Here is a 6,949-nt window from a genome sequence, read left to right on the forward strand (position 1 = left end):
ATCATGTGACAACAATATATACTACCATTGCGTACTGCATACACTTTTTCACATAACATTAGGCAATACAATATACATTACTGTCCATAATCTGCATTATACAATAAACTGTATGCTAGTATTCAATTCCAAACATAGCCACTATCAAGTAACTAAATGTCTTTGTATTTCCAGGTCAAAGGAAGATGTAACTCCTCATACTCATTTGGCAACTTGTTTAGAAACCTCCATGAAGTTCTACAAGAGAAAGTGGGAGACCCTTGCAGATCCCTTAACTATATCTCTTTACCATAGATGAAGACGACTCTGACATCCTGCACAAATCTATTGTCTCTGATTCTACAGATGACTATGAGTTCATCTCCGCCACACAGAAGAAGGGCATTTCAAGTTAATGCAAATATAAGCGCAATGTTTCTGGGTCAGAGGAGGTGTGTTATGAAGCCCACAGACCAGATGAGGCTGCACTCATACATGCAGCTAAAGCCTATGGGTTCACCATGGTGGAACACACACCACATTATGTAACCGTGAGGCTCCAAAATTATACGTTGATGAAGTTTGAGGTGTTGGACGTCCTGGCCTTTGACTCAACACGAAGGAGGATGTCCATAATAGTTTGACATCCACATACCAATCAATTAATCGTGTATACTAAAGGGGCTAATTCAGCTATAATGGAAAGACTGGGGAATGTTTTTTTTTTTCTAGGTGAGCATGAAAGTTTTTTGCATTTAGCAGACATATTTTTCCAAACCAACTTCCAATGTATTTAAGCTATTCATCTTAACAGTTTATGTGTTCCCTGGGAATTGAACACATGACATTGTTGTTGCTAGCCATGCTCCACCAGTCGAACTATAATTAGGCAAACCTTTTTTTTCCACAGATATGGCACGAGTGGATAACGAAAGCTGTGCTTTGCTAAAAAGTTACATTTATCTGGTTCTATTGTGTTACTTTTCATTAATTTGTCTAACTAATTCCATTTCAAAGATCTCTAGCTGTCTTACTTGTGACAAGATCTGTCTTAGTCTCTCAAGGTTATCAGTGAACGGGAGTACAAGTCCTGGTCGGCAATCAGACAGGAAGTGGTGTCAGCCATTGACGAGAAAGAGGAGCGTCTTATTGACACTACAACCTACATAGAAACCAACTTAATTTACTGGATATAATCTGCATTCCTTTTAAGGTGCACTCAGTACTTTTTCTGTGTATGCTGCGCTAATGGTCTTTTGGTCTTATATTGACACCAAGCAGCGTGGATGCAGTATCTTGTAAAAGCAAACATTTTGGTTACTGGCATTGTAAAAGTACCCATTTCACCGTCACCCAATTATTTTGTAAGCGAAAATGCCCAATAATAAGGTGGTTAGTGAGATAAAGCAAGTAGTATTCAACTGGTTATGTTATCAACATGGCAGCTCCCATGAGGCAGCTTTTATTAGGCTATTGATATTACTACAGTCTTCATCTCATATGAGAGTGTACATGATTTTAAACAGATTTTTCAAGTAAAATTCATATATTTGGGGGTAAAACTTTTTTAATGAGCAAAAAATTACTAAATGCACATTTAATGTTGTTGTTGTAGATTTTCATTTTTCTATCCAAACAAAAGAGTCTTAATGAAACTGTTTAAAATTTTAAAATTCTCATATATTTCTGCAAGAACACAAATTGTGAATTGCATATTTTCTTAAATCAAAATTCTTTGTTGTTCCAGGAATATAATTCCGATCAATCTGATCCTAATCCTAATTTGTAACCCTGATTTGAAAGGGACAGTTCACCCAAAAATGTTAATTCTCTATTCATTTATTCACCCTCATGACATCCCAGATGTGTATACCTTTCTTTCTCTAGCAAAACACAAAGATTTTTAGAAGAATATTTCTCTTCTGTAGGTTCATACATTGCAAGTGAATGGTGGCCAGAACTTTGAAGCTCCAAAAAGGGCATAAAGCACATAAAGGCAGCATAAAAGTAATCCATTTGACTAGTGTTTTTAATCCATGTCTTCTTAAGCGATCCAGATGATTTTGGGTGAGAACAGAACAAATTATAACTAATGTTTCACTACACACCTTGCCATTACAATCTCTAGGCACGATCATGTTTTTAAATGCGATTACACCTCCTAGTGCTTGATGCATAGGCAGAGTGCTAGACGGCGCTAAAAAGTGTAATCAAGCTTGAAATTATGGTCGCCTAGGAGATTGCTGATGTCAAGATTTGTAGTGAAAAAGAAGTTATATTTTAGCCTGTTCTCACCCACAACCGATTGGATCACTTCAGAAGATATGGACTAATCCACTTGAGTCATATGAACTTTTATACTTTTATGCTGCCTTTGTGCTTTTTTTACCTTCAAAGTTTTGGTCACCATTCTCTTGCATTGTTTGGACCTACAGAGCTGAGATATTCTTTTAAAAATCTTGGTTCTGCAGAAGAAAAAACTAATTCAAGCACATCTGGGATGGCATGAGGTTGAGTAAATGATGAGAACATTTTCCTTTTTGGATGAACTATTCCTTTAAACTTAAATTATATGTGGCATTAGGGGCGACTGGGATTGAGGACCGGCCTCAGGAGAACATTCCGGAAACCATCCAGGCTCTGAGACAGGTGTAGGTGCTGACTGGGGACAAACTTGAGACAGCCATCAACATTGCTTACTCCTGCAAGCTGCTGGACCATGAAGACCTGGTGTTCACCTTCATCACAGTGAAGAAGGTGCCAAACCCATTTTTCTGTCCATCTGATACCATGCCAGTCAGTGTCAGCTCTCCACAACCAATGCTTTCATCGTTGCATGCACTCTTCCAATCATTAGACTTTAAAGCTGATATTTTTTGTTCTGTGTTAAAGGAATAGTTCACCCAAAAATGAAAATTCTCTCATCATTTACTCACCCTCATGGTATCCCAGGTGTGAATGACATTCTTTTTTCACCAGAACACATTTGAAGAAAAATAGAAAAATATCTTAGCTCAGTAAGTCCTTAAAATGTAAGTGAATGGAGATTTCTCATTCGAAGCTCCAAAAATCAGAGACAGTCAGCATAACATCATCCATACGACACCAGCTGTTAAATTAATGTCTTCTAAAAAGATAAATATTTATGTATTTTTTTAACTCTAAATCACGATGTCGTTCTGCAGCAGTATGCGCCTGTAATATAATCGCATTGGAATTTGAAACGCGAGAACTGAGCTGTGCTGTTTACTAGTGAGGAGGAGGAATGCTGTGCGGTAGCTTGGTTGGTTTTGATTTAGATCTCTATTTATCTGTTTTTTTTTACTCACAATTACTCTCAACCGAGTTGAGAACGTGATTTTACATCTGTATCATGGCAACGCGAATACGTCACACGAGAGACCACGCTCTCGTGAAGCCTAATGGAATCAATGTTTTATAGTTAAAAAGTACTTAAATATTGATCTTATTTTGCACCAAAACTGATTGTATCACTTTAGAAGACATTAATTTAACCACTGGAGTAGTATCGATGACGTTTATGCTATCTATATGTGATTTTTGGAGTTTCAAAAGAGAAATCTCCATTCACTTGCATTTTAAAGACCTACTGAGCTTATATTTTTCATCAAATGTGTTCTGGAGTAGAAAGAAAGTCATACACACCTGAGACATCATGAGGGCGTGTAATGAGAGAATTGACATTTTTGGGTTAACTATCCCTTTAAAATACAATCTACTCACCCAGTTTAATATGCATAGACAGCTGTTGTACAGTAGAAGTAAGTCTTCAGATTGGTTTCCCAAAGATTATAAACAGTGTGACTCTAAAGCATTGCTCTATTTGTTTGAGCTCTACCAATGCCATGTGAATTATGAATAGGCAGGCACCACTCACATTTTCTTAAGAAAAATGTAACAATGTAGTTATATTTTCCCAGAAGTTATTACACCCTGCAGCTCTAACTTGGCCAGATTTCTCAAAAAGAACATGCTGGGTACTTCACTATTTTCCCATGTGGCTTACAGTACATGTTGTTTAGGGTTTATTATGATGTATGGAACCCCAACAAAAGGAAAAGTGTTAATTGGTTTATCTGGGACAAAAGAGTCTTCGGTGTTACACATTAACATCCCCTCAAGACTATAGTTCTACGTTCCCTGTTCAAACACATAAATACGCTTGCAACATTTGTCAGATATGCTGCTTTTTATTTTATGTCTCTCCCAGTCTGAGTTAAGTAGAGGTGAAAAAAAAGTACATTCACTATTCTGAATGGCTCATACTGCTACACTGTAAACCCATTTTCACAGTTCGGATGAGGGCAGGAAAACATTTTAGTTTAATTCCAACATTAAATCCATTCCAGAAATCTTCCGCATATTGTTTTATCCGCATTTTATAAAATAGCACTTCTTCAATTATGCAACTGAAACCTCACACTTTTGTTGTTACAGTAGTTTTTCATTAGATGTTTGTCATTATCTTTCATGTCTTGATGTATTCCCTAAATAAGTTTGGATAGAAAACCTGCATCATATCTATTTACGCAACGTAGTGTAATGGGCAACAACTGAAACTGAATTGAGTCAACACAGATATATTCACAAACCATACATGTTAAGACATATATGGTAATCTTTAGTGAATATAAAGGAGCTAGATGTTTATCTTACTGGCAGGCATGGCATGACTTTTGTAAACGTGACTAATTGAAAACGCAAAATTCGATTGGCAGAATGTTTTTGATGCTTTTTAACAAGATCTCTTGTATAATGCAATCTGTGTGTAAAATGAGATTGGATGACACACTTTTAGAGGTGCGATGGAGCACCCTATCAGCCGGAGTGGACCCCAGTTCAGGGGTTATAACTCAGCATTTTCCAGCCCATTGATGAAGCCCAGCATTGGGCTGGTGATAGATTGCCTGACCTTGAGCATGACAATGTCAGACAACCTAGTGGACCAGTTTGAGGAACTCTGCAAACACTGTCGTGCAGTACTTTGCTGTCGAGTCACTCCTCTGCAAAAGAACAGAGTGGTTAAACTGATATGGAAGAAACTCAGGGTCATGACTCTCACCATAGGGGCGGAGGGGTTTATGAAGTAATTTACGTTTCAGAAAGACTATATTCCAAACTCTTGAGCTGGTTTTTGAAGCATCCCAGTTGAAAAAAATCTTTAACCAAGCTAAGATGGTCTTATCTGATTTAAGCTGGTCTTAGCTGGTTTAAGCTGGTGTAGCTGGTCTCCCAGCCCCAAAGCCCCTCTGAAATCAGCGAACAGACCAGCCTGGAGAGGTTGGGAAACCAGAAAAGACCAGCAAACCAACTTATGCTAGTTTTTTTTTTTCAGGTGTTAGTTCTGTTTTTGATGCGATATATTATTGTTTCTGGCAATTCAGGTGATGGGGCCAATGATGTGAACATGATTCAAGCTGCAGATGTTGGAATTGGCATATCTGAACAAGAGGGGATGCAGGTTTGTATTTTTGTCTTCGGAATCCACACTAAGGTGTATAGCACTACAAATATTATCTATCAACCTTTATAAGCCCTTCATTTGTATAAGAGAATCATGTTATTGACTGGATCAGGAGTGTTAACCATTGTGTTTATATTCTGTTGGCCGTCATTGCAAGTGACTTTGCAATCACAAGGTCACTGGTGCTACTCAAGAGTGGCCAACGTGGTCATTTTTATTTCTTCTTAAAGTATATGGTAATTATCAACTTGGGATCTTGGGATACATTTGATTACCATTTTTAGAGAAGTAATTATTGGTTATATAGCACAATACTGGAAAAATACTAGTATTTTTCCCATTCATTTTGTTGCATAGGCCTTTCAAAAAAATCAATTACAAACGTTGTATTTGAAAATCTGACAAAAAGGCGAAGTTACAAGACTGTGTCTTTCACAAGGGCATGAACTACAATCCCATGAAGCATTGCAAATGTGTAATTGAATAAACAAGAATGATGGGAATATATAAAATAAGTAATTTTAGGTTTAAGTCAAGTCATTTTTATAGTGCTTTTCACAACACACATTGTTTCAAAGCAGCTTTAACAGAAAATTCAACTGTAATATCTATAAAGTCTTAGAGTCATCATTGTGTAATTGTGTATAAAAATAAGTAATTAAATAAATAAATAATTGAATTTAGAACCCCTGAGAGCAAGCCGAAGGCAACTGTGGCAAGGAACACAAAAATTCTGAAGATGATGGTTAATGGAGAAAACCAGGCTCACTGTGGGAGCTGGTTCCCTCTAGTTAAACAGCATGAAAATAATGCCAATATTATTTATATATGAATCCCGAGGTTGAGACAGGGAAACAAATAGAATAATATTAGCGTAGATGCCATTCAATTAATTGCAGAGTTATAGATTATGAGAAATGTTTCTGAGAAATGTTTTTGGTTCCGGCAGACCTAACTAAAGCAGCCTATTTGTGAGTTGATGGATAAATTAGGTGTATGCCTAGATTAGTCTTTAGACTATACTTAAACTGAGTGACTGTGTCTGTTTCCCAAACAGTGTTATGAAGACTATTCCATAGTTTTGGAACCAAACTGGAAAATAATCTACCACCAATGTAACAACAGTACATTTGGGCTAATATGATCATATTTCTTGGTTCAGCACTATGGCTGCTGCATTTTGAACCAAATGAAGTTTTTTTATTGAACTTGCAGAACATCCTCCCAGTAATGCATTACAATAATCTAGTATTGAGGTCATGAATGCATGAATTAGATTTTTGGCATCAGCAACAGAGAGCATGTGTCTTAACTTTTTATTTATAAATATTTCTGAGGTGGAAAAATGCTATTCTATAAACATTGGAAATTAGATTTTCAAAGGACAGATTGGTATCAAATAAAACACCTACTTTTTTCACAGTAGAAGACGATGTAACAGTACATCCATCGAGAGTCTATTTATATTTTAGTGGATTATTTTTT

Source organism: Xyrauchen texanus, chromosome 23, assembly GCF_025860055.1.
Source record: "Xyrauchen texanus isolate HMW12.3.18 chromosome 23, RBS_HiC_50CHRs, whole genome shotgun sequence".
In the NCBI taxonomy this organism is placed as follows: domain Eukaryota; kingdom Metazoa; phylum Chordata; class Actinopteri; order Cypriniformes; family Catostomidae; genus Xyrauchen; species Xyrauchen texanus.